Here is a 17,437-nt window from a genome sequence, read left to right as displayed (position 1 = left end):
ATACCTCCCTCAAACAGCAGTCCACACTAAGTTAAAAATTTCTTTATTCAATTTTTGTTAATAAGTCATCAGGTTATCGACAACTATGACGTACATAATGCCCGCCTTGCTGTGGAGTCGACCTGCACAGACCTCACCGACGTCTGTCTCACGGTTTCTTAAAATACAAATCTGCAACAAGTAAACAGAGCAACTCGCATATTGAAGCAAGGTAGGAAGCGGCGGCGCGAGCTCCGGGGCAATACAAAGCGTCAGCGCCACCACATTTTGTAGCCCGTGGCACCACCTCGCGGCGGCCTTCGTAACCAAAATCAAATCCCCCACCACAGGTCGGAGCCCCGAGGCAGGCCCGAGCTGCCCGAACTCCCGCTCGTTCGCCTCGCCTAGCGTCGTTATCGACTGCAGCCAGGCAGGCAAAACCAGTCGGGAACCGCACACGCTCGGACGCGGCTGCGTTGGCCGAGCTGGGGCACCTCTCTGGGAAGAAAAAGAAAGCGCGGCGTGCTGACTACGGCAGCGTGAATTCAAAACTCCCGTTGTTTCGACGTCGCCGTCTCTCTTTTTCAAGCGCCGTGGGAAAGTAACATCTGTCAGCTGCCCTCTGCCCCTCGACTCTTGTTGAAGACCTCGTGCGATCTACTGCGTTGCTGCTGCTGTTTGGTTCCGTGTTGGTGTTTCTAGAGGATTCCTGCGCGAGCTGTGACTCCGGACGGCTTGTCTCCTCTCTCCCCTCACCCGCTCTCCTCTCAACTAGGGACTCAACGGCTCTCGGGGGCTTGGCGTGCTCGTCGCGTGCTCGGTTTGAGGACGGCGCGCAGCGCTCGGCCGCCAAGCCGATGCCGGCTGCGGCTGCGGCGGGCCGCAGGCTACGGTAGTGCCGCGCACTCACCGATGACTTCGGGACCTGTGCGAGCGCTGCCGTCGCTGATGGTATGCAGCATCGTGCGTCGTGCCGCCTCGTCGCCGGGACAGACAGCGCCTCGTGCCTCTCGACACACATCTTTGCCGCGCTGTTGGCGCCGATCCTGTTACAGCTGCTGTTCGCGGTTCCAGTGACACCGGCGGCCTACATCCGTGAGTCTTTTATAATGCCCTCGTGTCTTGCTCTTGTCATTTTTTATGCATGTGATTTTTGTCATTTTTATGCATTCTTTATGCAAATTATGCATGTAGCGGTTCTGATCATCTAACGCAGTGTAGTAAACAGGCAGCATAGCTCAGTGAGGGGAAATAAAAAAAAATTATCTGATATTTTAAAGATTTGCAGTTTGATTCTCTCTGTAGATACGGCTTGATATAACAGTCCCAGCTTGTGGACTGCGCTATATCCAGTTTATATCTATATTTAAAAAAAAAAAAACAGTTTCCATTATTATTCAGGTCAAATTAGTCAATTTGCAGTATTGCTCTTTGATATGTGATTCAGCCGTTGATTTACTGCCCATTTTCATAACTGTACTATTGGCGAAAAAAGTACATATCTTTAGCAAAACTTGATCCGACGTCCTAAGTTAGCTGTCTTCTGTTTGCATATTTATCGTACCTGACGTTCGTACAGTATTCAAACGTTTTTAGCCTACAGGTTCTACCATAATCATTTCTTTCTGCGTAACTGCCTGTATTATGATAAGTGGTCCATAATCGACTTAGGCCTGTGAAACCACTTTTCTTGCAAATACGCGAGTGTAGAATCACTTATGAAGTAAACCGGTAACAATTGCAAAAGTGGTTCATTCCTGCGGCATGATTCTCGTTCTCCGAATTGACGATAGCAAACAACGTTCAAATATCAGCGTCCATTCAGCTCATTTTTCTTTCTTCCTCCGTCGCTCCTCGTAACGTCCCCATTTTTGTTCTGCGAAGCTCATATCGAGGCACTCTTACATTTTTGTGGGCGGCGAAGGTCGACCTAGTTAGTGGAGGTTCGACTGCTGGTTCGTATCGACCACCACGGGAGGTTTGACGTTCTCGGATGTCTGAACACGCAGGCATTGTTTGCTTCTTTTCTTGTTACTGTTAATTGTTCTGCCAGCACAATGTGTCCACCAAGGCTATGCAGTAAAACTCGCAACCTGAGAAGCTTGACAGCATGAGGCGATAATGGATTTGCCCGTGCGACGGGTAAATTGTTTTTACAGCTAGCCGACCTTCAACGCATTTTCTTGCATGATTCCTGGATCATTGTTCCCTTCGCCGCCATCACTGCATTCAGTATACGTCATCGAATGTAATCGTCATCAGTGCCGATTATATTTAAGCAATCCACACCGGCATTCAGATATCGGCATCTCCGTTTTGTGGGCATCGGGACAACACTGCACACTCGTTCACATTCGGGCTTCATCGGTGAGGTTGAAGCCCTGGAGTGCAACTGCGCATGCACAGGAACGATTCACCATCGCAATCGCTTCTTGCTTCGAAGCTCATCACCTGACACTGCGGGTTGCTTCCAGCCTGCCGGACTATTGACGGCTCTCTTGGACGCATGCCCTTGAACTTCGAGCCTCATCAGTAAATGGGACAAAGGTGTCCCACTTCTGCCAAGGTTCCTGAGATACAAGTCCAGGAGACCACTGACAGGCTGCTTCTCAGGCCTACATGCATCGTTCTTAGTGCGCGTTATATCTTTTCTCAGCTTATACGCCTCCTTAATTTCTTTCCTTCTTTCTCTCCTTACTTCTTTCTTCCTTTATTTCTTTCCTTCTGTCTCTGCTTCTGTCTGCACTTCTTTCTTTCTTCCTTTATTTCTTTCCTTCTCTCTCTGCTTCTGTCTGTACTTCTTTCTTTCTTCCTTTATTTCTTTCCTTCTTTATTTCCTTCTGTCTTTGCTTCTTTCTTTCTTTCCTTCTGTCTTTCTTTCTTCCTTTCTTTCTTCCTCTCTTTCTTTCTTTCTTTCCTTCTTTCTTTCTTCCTCTCTTTCTTTATTTCCTTCTTTCTTTCTTTCTTTCTTTCCGTCTGTCTTTCTTTCCTTCTTTCCTTCTTTCTTTCCTTCTGTCTTTCTTTCCTTCCTTCTGTCTTTCTTCCTGTCTTTCTTTCTTTCCTTCTGTCTTTCTTTCTGTCTTTCTTTCTTTCCTTCTTTCTTTCTTTGCTTCTTTCTTTGCTTCTTTCTTTGCTTCTTTCTTTGCTTCTTTCTCTCTTTCTACTTTTGTTTGTTTCTTCCTTTCTTTCTGTCTTTCTCCACAGGTAGTGAAACGGATCTCGTCCGCTTTCGCGGGTTTTAGCGGACCTGCCTGCCTTTCAGTTGCCTACAGAGAGCGATACAGTTATCGCGCCTTTCCTTTCTTCATAACTTTTTCCACTTTTTCTCCTCTCCACCCAGCTCTCCTGCCGCCTTACCTTCATTTCTTCTCTCTACCTCTCTCTCTATTACCTCAAACTACATTTCCAACTTGCTTTTACGGCGGCGGCCCTGTTTCGATGGGGGCCGAACAGTAAAAGCAGCCTTGTGCTGTGCGATGTCATTACACGTTACAGATCCCCAGGTGCTCGAAATTATTTTGAAGCCCCCCCCCCCCACAATGGCTCCTTTTTTTCTCTCTCTCTCTCTTCTTTCACTCCCACTTTCCTTCCTTCCATCACGGCAAGGTGGAAATGTCCACGGAGAAGTGAGACGTTACTGCGCCATTATCTTTCTTCGAAACTAACTGTTTTCGTTCTTCATTGCTTCTTTTTACTACAGCAGTTGTATGAGGAACATTCCGCGAACTTTACGGCACTCGTTGCTCGTAGGCGGTAGCACAAAAATCCCCCACCCCCGCACACACAGGTACACACAAAAAAAACAATAAATGAAAGCAGACACACCAGCCATTAAACACCCTCGCAGCAGCAGGCTTGTTATGTGTAGCTTCTTCTTCTGTGCAGAAAGCTTGGTCTATGGGTTTTCTAGGCCGGAGTGTCACAGCGGCTCTTGTCCTCTGTGTGCATTTCGTCCTGGTCGTCCGCCGAACCAATTGGCCGATCGCAAAAACACCATGAGCACGTCGTCTCTTGAGCCATTCACAAATGACGGAGAAATCAAAACGTAAATACAATCGATGTATTATTGTGTACATGATAGATAAGTATCTGCTGCGACATTAAACCACTGTTGCGTCTAAAGATCACAGAATGAACATTCGTATCATTTCCGGCATAGACTTGATTTTAGGCTCCACAGCACAAGCTGTGGGCGAGGAGAGACGGCGACAAGATCGAACTGGCGAAAGAGGGGACTAACGAAATGTTCTACAACAAGCAACTCTGGCGATAGGCGAAGAACGGCGTTTAAAATGCTAAACATAACGTAACAACTGTGGTAACATCCCTTGCTTGCCATGCAAAGGCTTCCGCTACAGAGACAAGGTCGTTTACGTTGAAGTTATGCTTGGAAGTTTTATGATTTGTGCATTCTTCTCCCCCTAACCTTGCGTGTGGCTAGTATAGCATTGGTTTTCATACTGGTCCTTTTATTGGTGCCTAATTACTATTCACTGGGTTGATCTGTTGCCTTCATTTCTGGTGGCTGTACTGCTGTACTATAGGCGTATACATTTACATTTCAAGACTCTTTTTCCCTCCTCCTTATTTTGTTTCGTCTTGGCGTGGTTCAGGTATGATTGGGGAATAGTGTAATGGGAAAGTGAAGGCACACTAATTATCTCACTCAAAGTACACAGCGGAGTTATGCCGTTAGTGAAGGGCCACAATTCAAACAGTTGCTACCTCTTCCCCCTTTCTCATAACCTCTCCTCCTCCATCAACGCTGTCTCTCCCGTACACACACACACACACACACACACGCACAGAAAGAAAGAAAGAAAGAAAGAAAGAAGGAAGGAAAGAAAGAAAGAAGGAAGGAAAGAAAGAAAGAAAGAAGGAAGGAAAGAAAGGAAGAAAGAAGGAAGGAAAGAAGGAAAGAAAGAAGGAAGGAAAAAAGGAAAGAAAGAAGGAAGGAAAGAAGGAAGGAAAGAAGGAAGGAAAGAAGGAAGGAAAGAAGGAAGGAAAGAAAGAAAGAAAGAAAGAAAGGAAGAAAGAAAGAAAGTAAGAAAGAAAGAAAGAAAGAAAGAAAGAAAGAAAGAAAAAAAGGAAGAAAGAAAGAAAGAAAGATGCGCGGCAGCGTTTCTTCTTTTCCTAACAAGGGCAAGAAGGATTATGTCACGTGCATCAACGATCCGTGAAGTGGTCACGAAACCCCTAGCAAGTGGATCGTTTCGCAGTCCTCGCTGGCGGTGCAATCCCTCCTTTTATATATCCAACAAAGCCACCACCCGACCTCGTTATAACCTTTCAAACGACCTGTCAATTTATCAAACCGTTCACGACTGAAATGATTGCTTTCGATTCGGTTCTCCATCGATCGACGTATTCTTAGCTCCAGACGTTCTTGCCTTCCTGCTCTGACGGAGCTCTCTTTCGTACTTAACACAGACCCACGACACGGGCTTACAAAGACGAAATAAAGGAGCACGTCGGGGCGATAAGCCGAGTAAACTCTGAAGAATATCGACTGCGCCTGGGCACACTCATTTGCATGCACCCGGTGCTGTGATTAGGGGAGCAATCAATGTAACTTCCGCTTCCTTATCCCCGAACCCCCTCTCCACCTTTCCGAGCCGCTCTTACGGTCAGGCCAGACGCGGTTAATGAGTTGACCTAATCGATTTTTCTTCGGGTCTCTTTAAATATAACATTTAGAATTTTTCCTTGCTTAGCCGTTCCAGCTTAGCGAATCTCGTTTGATACAAACCCCACTGGAAACTTCCTTCGAAAGCGCCTTCTCTACTGAGAATAAAGTTGCTTTATTTTCTTCCGGCCCGTGCTAATTGTGAATGCGACAAATTACAGCGGTGCAGCCATGTTAGTAGCACGGCTTTTTTTTTTTTTCATTTTCCCGCCGAGTATTCTCAACTTCCTTGGTAATAAATTATCTCAAGCGTGGCGCCAGCCGGGAAAGAAGCGCATAATTCTTCTTAGACTAGATAGGGCTTTCAAGAAGTAAGGCTACTGTAAAGACTTATTCTCTTGATCTTTGAAGCCGCACGCAACGACGACGATCTGACGAAGCACATAGAATAGCGAACTCGTTATTTTGCGACATTTAGTTCGATGAGTCACGTCAAAATTACAGGCACATGGAGGTTTTGTAGCTTCGTGCATTTGGGTCACCTGTGGGGCAGAAACATGGCTGCTAACGAAATGGGTTTAACTTACATTGAGAACAACGCAGCAACCTATGGAAAGAAAAATGATAGGTGTAACCTTAGGGGACAGGAAGAGGACAGAGTGGGTACGGGAACAAACGCGGCTTAATGATATCCTAGTCGAAATTAAGAAGGACAAATGGGCATGGGGAGAGCATATAATGGGAAAGCAAGATAACCGCTGGTCGCTAAGGGCAACGGAGTGGATTCCAAGAGAAGGCAAGCGTAGCAGGGGGCGGCAGAAAGTTAGGTGGGCGGATGAGATTAAGAAGTTTGCGGGGATACGGTGGCCGCAACCGGCACAGGACAGGATTAATTGGAGAGACATGGGAGAGGCCTTTGCCCTGCAGTGGGTGTAGTCAGGCTGATGGTGATGGTGCATATTGCCACGTATCATTGCAGTGTATGTTCGTTCACACTCAAGGCAGCAGGAAAGGGTCGTTATCACTTTTGTTCGTGGCGCGAGAAGCGACCAGACTAATCTCGATTGTTCGCAGCCATGAAAGGCTGCATCTAGGTTTTTCCAGATTACCGTAGATGATCTTGACCTGTTATCTGGAAGTTTCCTTGCCGGCTTTAAATTGAGCGATGCCGCGAGCGGCGGACATTCGTAGTTCGTCGATTGACGAGCACACTTGTTGCTTACGCCGCCACCGAGTGATCCAGTTATTTTGCGGGCGCAAGTCAGCCCAAATAAAGAGCTTCGTTTGCAAGTCTTTCTTGTGTCTTCCTGACCACTGGACTGCCGTCACTACAACGTGACAATATTTTGCAAGAAGCTTATGAGCTGAGTTTTCCACTTCTCAGCAAAAACTTACCGTGCCCTTTACGAAATGTTTCAAGAGATGTAATGTTTATATTCTAACTACGGAAAAATTTTTCCAGTGAAGTTTGTCGCCCGAATTATAAACAAGCTAACAAGCGCTATTCATTCAGAGTGTACAGTTGCTAAGTTTCGAAGAAAACCAATTTGAACAATGTCCGATAAGGATACGTTGTGAAAAGAAAGGAATAACGCCGACCAAAAGGGAGTTGGCAAAAGATGTAAAGGACGTTTCGGCTTCCGTACGGAAGCCTTGTTTACTTCGTGGGGAACAACAAGGCTTGTTCACGGAACACGAAACGTGATTTACATCATTTTCCAACTCCCTTTTGGTCGGCGTTATTCCTTTCTTTTCACACATGAATATACTACTCGACCAGAGGAGATTTCGTCAAACCTTAGGTTTAATAAGGATACACTAATAAAGCTCGCCATTCAGAAAAAAAAAAGTGCTCGTTGAGAGACTGGAACCGAGCCTTCGCAGCCGCCAGAGCACATGCTACTCTGCGAGCAACGAGAATAACAAACTGAATTAAAAGGAGAAATTCATTGCATTTACCAAAAAATAATCCTTGCTCAGGTTCGGGATTCATACGCATAGCAGTGGCTCAGCGACTGGAGAACTCCCGTTGCTTAATGAGAGACCATGAGTTCGATTATGTACACAGGTCTGCATGCCCTTGGGAGAGTCGAGTGCGTGTGAATCTACATACAGCTTTGCATTGCGGGCCAACGTGGTTGGATCAATAATGCGCCGGGACTTAACCGCGGCGCCCAACCTCGTCTGGTCTTTCGATTGGTTTTGCTCCGCGGTCAGAAAGAGGCGATGGTACAAACGTATCAGGTATGGTTGGAACCTCACAACCACGTCCAGTGCAAGAAAATTTGCCCTCTAGCTCTGTACACTTTTCTATAAAATACTTAATTTGGCATATTTAAGACAGTCAGATGGGCGTTCGCTTACTGTTTGTGATTTCTCATATAAAGGAGCATTTACGCAGGTTTCGCGCATTTTCGATGCGAAGGCAAAAACGGCGCGAGGGCGGAGGTAATTAACGGAACAGGGAGGCTAATTAACGAAACAGAGTTACTCATTAGGCTTTGTGAAAACCCACTAGAAGGTACTTTCCTCTGCGTTTAATCGCGCAGTTCAAGTCTTTTATTCCTTGTTAAGTTTCTAAACATATTTTCGGATACGTTCGCAGCCCAAAGGAAATACGCTGTGAGACCACTTGGAACACTCGGTGCCACAGAAGCAGTAGCGCTGGTTCGCTACGAGAAGCGTAGATCCAAACTTTAGTGTTCAGAACCGCTGTAGGTAATTAAGGGAAAAAAATAAACTATGAAAGTACTCGTCCCAGCGTTTCAAGTAAAGCGGTTTGATATACCTTCAGAACATTTTTTGCTAACTATGTGCACAGATTACGTTCTAACAGTTTAATCGCGTTATAACGAAGTTGCAGAAGCCCAGCGCTTACATCGTTATAGCCGCAGTTTCATTATAGCTCGTGTTGACCGAGCCTCCAAGGGGAATCGTCATGCCTTCGTTATTTACAATATTTCGTTATAGACCATTTCATTATAATAAGGTTCAACTGTACTTGAAGGCAAAGGGCTATATTGCAAAACGCTTCGTCATCGAGGTATAAAGCAACAAAATGTTATTGGATCAAGTGTTCTGAAAATACAGCGCAAAATCCTGCAAGAGTGAAACATATTTGGTGAATGATGCTCTGAACAAAGATAAAGCGGAATAGGCAACTCGGCTAGGTTGTTCTAGCAAGTAGATTCACTGGTGAGCCTTGTCTGGTCATCGTCCCTGCTAACCAACAGCGCGAATGCTTCCGCCTTTTCCCCACTAGTAAACACGTGCTTTACGCAGGAATAGCGCGCAATCTCCTGCTGGCGCGAACCCTTCCACCAGTCCAGGCAATGAAAGCTAATCGAGCCACTTTATCTATCCTCCTCCGGCTAACGACGTCCGGGGAACGTCCCGGCGATATCCTGATTCGGAGCGCATATGTCTCAAATGCGTCCGGATAATGTCCAGTCCGTGTAGCTTTCGCGAGGCCGTGTGTCTAGCCAATCCTCGCATGTGCCACCGACGTCCGAAAATAAAAAAAAAAGCAAGGAGCAAAGAAATGGTGAAATGAGGGATTGAGGGTAAACCGAAATGGATGCAGCTGTCTAACGTGTATCAGTCTCGTAGCAGTATACCGGGTGTCCCAGCTAACTTGAACCAAGGGTTTAAAAATGAAATATTGGAGTCAGGAGAGTGAAACTACCTGCATATTGGTGATAGGCATTTGGCGCACCACGGGAAATTTTTTGTATCGCAATTACTTAACTAGTAATTAAGATAATTTTTTTAAATTTTTTAATATTGACTTTAGACACTAAATGTGATTCGCAAAGTTGGAGAGCACTTTCAGAAACCCGCATTCCATTATTCGCCATAAAGAAAACCTTACGTGTACCTCTTTTTCCGAGCTCGAAAGAAAGCCCGCGAAATACAAAAAAAATCACGTGACGAGCACATTTGCGCGTCGCGATCGTGCTGCTCTCAACCGTGCTTTCAGTGAACGAAATCAGCTCCGGCCTTTATTCGACGGCCCCGTTGCAGCGGCAGGCCGATATCTTGGCGGGGGTTTTTCGTCCGCGTCAGCTAGTTGGCACCCGGCGACGACGACTTAGTCCCAATCTGATAAGATACTGAGATGGCGAGTCTGCTTTGTCACTCAGAAGCAAAAGAGAAATACAGGGAATAATGTTTCGCCGCGAGGTGTTGGCGGCTGTGTGTTGCAGTTTCCTAATGAGGATTTTGAAAGCTGGAAGCAGCGGTGAAGCACAGTTTGTCGTGTGCTCTTCTTATGCCACTCTCATGCGAGACTGAATCTTTGGTGTAGTGATTACTAGCACTGCAGACATGCCGTTTACAAATGAAGAGAAAGCAGACATGGTTCTGGCTCTAGGTGCATGTCATGGGAACAGAAGGCGCGCTGCAGACCTTATGCAACAATGGCACCCAGGCAGGCGGCCAAGTTCAGTAACGATCCTGCGTGCCTTCGAGACGCTGCGACGGATGGGCAGTTTTACGTCCACACGACACAGAGCACCTGTTTTTGACGAGGACTTCGAGACGCATATTTTATCGCTGTTCGCTCTGGAACCCCAAGCAAGCGTGCGCAGCGTGAGCGAGGATACCGGAGTCTCCAGGTCATCAGTTTGGCGAATACTGCGCAAACACCGCCTGCATCCGTACCACGTACAGCTTCATCAAAATCTGTTGCCACGGGACTTCCAAAACAGGACCGATTTTGCTAATTGGATTCTGATAAAGATGCAGGACGACCCGGATTTTTTGAACAAAGTGATATGGAGTGACGAAGCTAGTTTTTCGCGCAATTCACAGGTGAACCTGCACAATGCTCATTACTGGAGCGATTCAAATCCCTACTGGGTTTTACAGACGCAGCACCAGTACCAGTGGTCATTTAGTGTTTGGTGTGGACTTTTCGACGGTAGTTTGATCGGGCCTGTGTTTTTCGACCAGACGCTGACAGCAGATCGCTACACCAATGATATCCTCAGAGGACCCGTTGACGACTTCCTTTCGGATCTACCGCTCGCCAGGGCCACAAATGTGTGGTTTCAACACGATGGCGCCCCCGCGCACAGCAGCGCCAAGGCTCGGACCTGGCTCGACGCAGCGTTCCCGCAGAAATGGATAGGACGACTAGGTCCCGTGAACTGGCCAGCCAGGTCTCCTGATATGACACCTCTGGACTACTTTTTGTGGGGTCATATCAAGGACAAGGTGTACAGCACACCAACTTCCACACCGCAAGACCTTAAAGACAAAATAACGGAAGTCTGTTTAAACATGCCTGAGGCTGTCATACGAAATGCAACGGCTGATTTGGTTACAAGATGCCATAGCTGTATCGTCGCACAAGGTGACCTATTCGAGCACTTTTTATAATTGGTAAGAAACCGAAATGAAATGGAGTCAGGACAACCGCATGCCACGGCTGTCATCGCCGCACAGCCAAGCCATAAACCGCCACTTTTATTTTCTTTGCAACTGGCAAATAAAACTCCTCTCATTTGAAAACTTCGAGCTTGGCAGTCTTTATCGCGACTGCAAAGCGCAGCGCACTCGCTGCAATTTACACCGTCACGCGCGAACTGGCTGACACGGCCGAAGAAACCACCACCAAGATATCGGCCTGCCTCTGAAACGGGGCCGCCGAATGAATACCGGAGCTGATTTCGTTCACTGAAAGCACGGTTGAGAGCAGCACGATCGCGGCGCGCGAATGCGCTCGTCACGTGGTTTTTTTTGTATTTCGCGGGCTTTCTTTCGAGCTCGAAAAAAGAGGTACACGTAAGGTTTTCTTTATGGCGAATAATGGAATGGGGGTTTCTGAAAGTGCTCTCCAACTTTGCGAATCACACTTAGTGTCTAAAGTCAATATTAAAAATTTAAAAAAAATTATTTTAATTACTAGTTAAGTAATTGCAATACAAAAAATTTCCTGTGGTGCGCCAAATGCCTGTCACCAATATGCAGGTAGTTTCACTCTCCTGACCCCAATATTTCATTTTTAAACCCTTGGTTCAAGTTAGCTGGGACACCCGGTATAGTGTGTAGCGTTTCGGACAACTCTATACGATCTCAGAGCCGGAAGAGGGCGCGACTGTATAAAGCTGCTACATGGAAAGAACCATTACCGTTATTAAACATAGAGGAGGGAGCCACTGGGTTACTGGAACAAGAAAATAAGTTCAAGCATAAAGAAAACTCAAAAGAAAAAAAGAAACCATGTAGAGAGATAACGTTCCCTGGAGAGATCAATTGTGCGGCACGCGTTGGTTTGAGCTGGGTCACCGGTCACGTGACATCGATGGAAAGGGAGCGTGCCAGGCGACCATCGATTTCAGACTGCGACCGCGGTCGAATTGAAGCCCTCCCTCGGTCGAGCAAAGGACACTTTCGGTTATACGGAAAAACGCGGCGGGAAGTTCGGGTGCTGTTTGTTTCTTTTGTAACTTTATTTTTGTTCATTCACGTGCCGACGGGTTGGTTGGAGTTGGGTATAGAGTCAGCATGAACGATTGCATTTTGCTACTTCATTATTAACAGCGTACGAGCGAACGCCCACCCAGTTACTGTAGAGAAGCTCACGGCACAGATTGCAGAGAGGTTGTTGCGGGGTCAGAGCAAGATGCATACAGGCTGTTCGAAATTACGCTTTCTAGATTTTTTAAAAAAACAACACACGACAAACAGAACACAAAAACTGCTTTCGCATGGAGGTTAACCGACCAGGCGGACACAAAGTGAAAGGATAAATGTCGTCGTCGATTTCCTAACTGGAATAGAGTACTGAACTTCTTAGGCTGTGCATCTGGTGTACATGCTTTATTTGAAACTTAAAGGAGGTCGCATTCATAGACTATCCGATTCGGTATGATTCTGCTACCACGCGCGTGTTTTGAGATGATCCCAGTGGGCACTGAACCTCCCCTGGACGTCCCACAGATGTCTTAAACGTCCACAAGATGTCAAAGGGAGCTCCAGTACCCATTGGGATATTCGACTCCAAAGTTTAAAGTCAATCTGCATAATTGCGCATGCAAGCCGGTGACGATCAGTGCGACACTCGTAGTTTGGCAAAGCTTTGATTTAGTGTTTCGTGTGCCTACGCCGTTGAACAAGAGGTGACACTGCTGTGGGTTTACCTTAAACGTTCGGCTAGCGAAATAAAAGTAACGCCTTACGATACAGCTTCGTAACAGTAGGTTGGTTGTCGCGCCGATAACTACCAGGTCAAACGCGCAATTAGTGGCATGGTGGTAAAACCTAGGAGGGGGGGGGGGAGTTGGGGGGGGGGGATAATTCGACAAACTGGTGTACTTAAAGCAACCTCCTGTATGCATGTTTCAATATAAATATGCACACTACCTGCATTTGTCTCGCAGTTTGCCTTCGCCTGCTTTCATAACCAGCTGCATGAGAAAACAGGATTCGTGTAGTGTTCGTCGTTTGGTTTGGTTGTTGGTTTATTGGGGTTTAACGTCCCAAAGCAACTCAGGCTATGAGGGACGCCGTAGTGAAGGGCTCCGGAAATTTCGACCACCTCGGGTTCTTTAACGTGCACTGACATCGCACTGTACACCGGCCTCTAGAATTTCTCCTTCATTGAAATTCAGCCACCGCGACACAGATCGATTGTTTAAAAAAAAAAGATTTCATGACTAATTCTGGATGTCATGTAGTTTAAGAAACAACTAATTTGAAGCAAACCACCCCAAACGCAATAGTAATTTTCTGTTCTCATAAAAGGCCAAGAAAAACGGATGCGACACAATGCAGCTCCTCACAGATCTTGGTAAAGGCAAATGAAAACATTTGATCCAAATGATAAGTAGACTCACATTGGAAGAAGGACTACCATGGTCTGTTAAAAGATCCTACACAATATTGCCTGAATATGTTAATAAAAAAAGTAAACAAGCAGCTCTATACATTTCCAACCCCACCTCTCGAAGATCTCTCCCTCTCTTTCTCTTTGCGACATTGGTCGTTGATTCGTTGTCACCGAGTGCTGAAGAAATTCTCGGACACTGCAGCTGCTTTTTGGGCAGGCCATATACATGGGATGGTGGCTAACCAGGTGACGGTGAGCAGGTTGATGCCAGATCCAGATTTTTTTTTTTGAATATCAGATGTATTTTGCCGGATGCCAGTTGAAGAGGATACTGAATTAAGTTCATCGACTGGCTTTTATAAAGGAAGAATAATGCCACGTATCATTGTAGTGTTTGTTCGTTCACGCTCAAGGCAGATGTCACGTTGTAGTGACGGCAGTCCAGCGGTCAGGAAGACACCAGAAATACTTGCGAACGAAGCTCTTTATTTAGGCTTACTTGCACCCGCAAAAGAACTGAATCACTCGGTGGCGGCTTAAGCAACAAGCGTGCTCGTCAATCGTCGATCTACGAATGCCCGCTGCTCGCGGCATCGTTCAATTTAAAGCCGGCAAGGAAACTTCGAGATAACAGGTCGAGATCATCTAGAGTAATCTAGAAACAAGTAGATGCAGCTGTTCATGGCTGTGAAAAATCGAGATTAGTCCGGTCGCTTCTCGCGTCACAAACAAAAGTGATAACAACCCTTTCCTGCAGCCTTGAGCGTGAACGAACAAACACTACAATGATACGTGGCAATACTCTTATCCCCCATAACCACGCCGGTCAAGCTGTTTTCGAAGCCACAACGAGTGGTCAAATGTGAGGCCTGTTCTTGGACCTAGCTGTGCCCCAGAAGAAAGGATAAAGGATTAAGCTTTACTTTCATCTTGATGTTGAAGTACTGACCGGAACAAGTGAGGAGTTGAACAGTGCGGGACATTCAGTAAGCCTGCCGAGTTGGAAAACAACCAAGTTCGTCGTCCCGTCCCTAATCACGCGACCATAATTGGCACAGTCTCAAGCGCGCCCACTAAATGTCCCACAATACGAATGGCGACTCAAATAAGATATCTACTGGATATCCAGTGGACATCCACCTGCATATGTTGTGCACACGACCACGCATGTGTACGATGGAGTTTTCTCTTCTGACATATTACCCTTCTCTATTTTACACCTCTCCTTTACATTGTTGCCGACGAATCCACCAGGAAAGAAGGGAGCAGAGTCAATATTCCGGCCACCGCAGGCAGCGTCGGTTCAGTAACAAAGCTTGACAGGCTGGACTGGAAGCAGGCAGATATTACATTAGCATTGCAACGTTCCAGGTCGGTATTGCCTGCGGGCGACGCGGACGCTGACTTATTACACGAGTTATTGGTGCCTGTTGTGTGTGCAAAACTCTTCCTTCCTCATCTTCTCAACTCTTTCTCCTATTCTGTAGTTTTTATACTTTGGCGGCTGCGTCGTTTTTTGGAAGACTGCCCTTGCAGTTTTAGAATCGTGCAATCAACACGTCTTCAGGGATTGGTGGCGAGGGAACGCGAGCAGCTTTGTTATGCTCGAGCTCAACTAGGATGCGTGACTTGCTGCCCATATTTGTGTTGCTTCGTCAGAGAGGCTTCATCACGGCTTAGGAATCACACCCGTCAAATGAAGCAGTTCTAGTTATGGCTTCAGCTTGCATTGTTTCATAAGTGTCTTCGTCATCGTATTCGTCGTAGCCATTGTTGTGAACACTCACAATCAGGCTTGAGTCCAGTGCCCCATAAATACATCTTACAATGATGGTTAACCATTGCTTCTTTATGTCAGCATCGAACCCATTATCTCACCAAATCTCCTAAGTCCTTTGCTCCATATCCCTGCCCGGACCACGTGTTCCTTCGCTCGGTATCAGCATTAACACTTTTACTACTCGCTGAGCTGTTTACAACGGCGCAGAGCATTTTTTTTTCTAGTTGCTCGATTGATCCTAACTCCATGGCGCCGTTTAACAGAAATTTCCTTCTTGAAATGTTTTGCACCTATTTCGAGATGCAATATATAATTGTGACTCTAGCTTACTGAATCAGCTCGAAATCTGCATTTCAAGAACACTAGCGAAGCACTAACGAGGTGGTACTTACTTTCCTGGCTTGCAGGTCAATATAGTAGAAGCGTAGGAGCGGCAATGGGTCCTCGTTAAATTTAAGAAACTTTATCGGAAGAAACTATTACCTCAAAATTACCTTTAACAGCTCTCGCGTCACTCAGGCGGTCAAGTCATTGAGTTGTGGCGAGTTACAGGCAGCACAAGTGGGAAGTTATGTCACGCCAGAAGTGTATTCAATGTCGATCGTTGTCGAAACTTGGTACTTACATTTCGGTTTTCTTTTAATAAATTAAATAGAACAATGTACGAATTCGCTACTGGCTTTCTTCACATTTCCTGCGTTCTTCCTTTTTCTTCTTCATTCATCATTTCGTTTCGACCTCGTCGTAAAGTTTACAGACCTAACACGAGCAGCGATCATTACGAAATCAATTCCAAAAATCAACGGGGTATAGCTTCCTTTTGAAAGTGCCAGCTATTTAAAAAAACTTTTCTCTCGCTCTTGAGCGCTACCTAAATAAACTGCAACTGAAAGACTCACGAAGCACAGAACATTGAAGATATTATACAGGCAAACAGTGTTTATACACACTGTTTCAATCTAGAGTCGAAAAAAAAGTACCCGGCCGAGTTGACTCAGTACGAGTACACCATCGTTTGAACACGAAATAACAAAAATGGACCGGAATAACTTTGTGCAAAACTGTATTACAACTTCCACTTCGTATCTGAAATTGAGGACGGGATTGGTTCGGGCTCAAAGGCGTGACTATGAGGCTCTCAGCAAACTCTGTTGCTTTTAATTCGGTCGGGATTGGAACCGGTTTTCCAAGAACTCACAGCCGAGGCTACACAAACGCTAAAAGCTTGAGCCATGGCGCGTTTCGAATGTGTCGCCAGTAAAGTTGAAAAAAAAAAGTGCATAAAATAAATTTTCAGTTCAAGTTTCTCAAATTGCCGCGCCCTCGACGCGAAAGGGAGGAACTCCTCCATATTCAATTAACACCCGCGGATGAAGTTCTTTTGTTGGGAGGCGCCGCGAAGACATGATTTATGGCGAAGACGTCCGGTTATCGCCTGCTGAACTTTGTTTTTAAATTTCTCCTCTTTATCGCTCCTTTTATTTTTCTGATCGCACTGACTTGCCTTCTTGGCTGTTCAGAACCTTGTTTAGCTAGCCTGTCTTCGTTTTGAATTGCTGCCCGTTTTCTTGACTAAAGTGTCGGCTCAGAAAAAAGTAACTTCTTTCAATTCACGATGTAGAAACCCAGATCGAATTATCATGCCGGAACTAAAACTGCGCACAACTTTTGTGCGGCAACAGAGAATTCAACGAAACGACCTAAGCAGCTTCTCGTCGCCTCTCGCTTGTTGTTATTGCGGCATTGAGTATATATTTATTTGTTTATTAACGGGTCCATCTTTTTGGCCGTGGAACTTCGAGAAGAGTTGTAGTACCTAATTTTGCGCGCTCGTATCTGTAAAGGCCAAAAGGCGTGTATTTGCAAGCACGGACGCACATGAACTACATGAGCGTCAGAGGCTGTCCTTAGAGTGTGTACTTACCTCATAGGACATTTAATGAATTAATTTACGCAGATGCAATGATAAATACTGTAGAATTGAATGGTTTAATTATTGATGAAAAGTAGGGTGACCCTAAATGAAGCTCTTGAAGCGATTCGGCGCTAATACTGGCATTCTTAGCAATCTTTAACTCATTACTACTGTCCGCAAGATAGTTCTGGGCACTTCAGTTGAAGCCAGATAATAATAGAAATAAGCATACTAGAAAACAAAGTAAATGTACAAAATAATACAATAAATGAAAAGAAAAGCTATGATCCTGCATACTGCCTA

The 17,437-nt window shown here is 45.8% G+C and overlaps 1 long non-coding RNA gene across 1 annotated transcript in view; it reads left to right on the top strand.

Annotated features, from left to right (window-relative positions):
* Nucleotides 1-435: 435 nt before the first annotated feature.
* The window catches only part of LOC149332151 (uncharacterized), a 75,770-nt gene continuing 58,768 nt past the window's right edge, over nucleotides 436-17,437 (top strand). Inside the window, exon 1 of the long non-coding RNA XR_016284877.1 lies at nucleotides 436-1,074. This is a non-coding gene — a long non-coding RNA (uncharacterized LOC149332151). The remainder of the gene's footprint in view (nucleotides 1,075-17,437) is intronic.

Source organism: Amblyomma mixtum, chromosome 8 (assembly GCF_055824585.1).
Source record: "Amblyomma mixtum isolate Tamu chromosome 8, ASM5582458v1, whole genome shotgun sequence".
In the NCBI taxonomy this organism is placed as follows: Eukaryota; Metazoa; Arthropoda; class Arachnida; order Ixodida; family Ixodidae; genus Amblyomma; species Amblyomma mixtum.
Note: the sequence above shows the minus strand (reverse complement) of the source record. Positions and strands in the feature narration are given on the sequence as shown.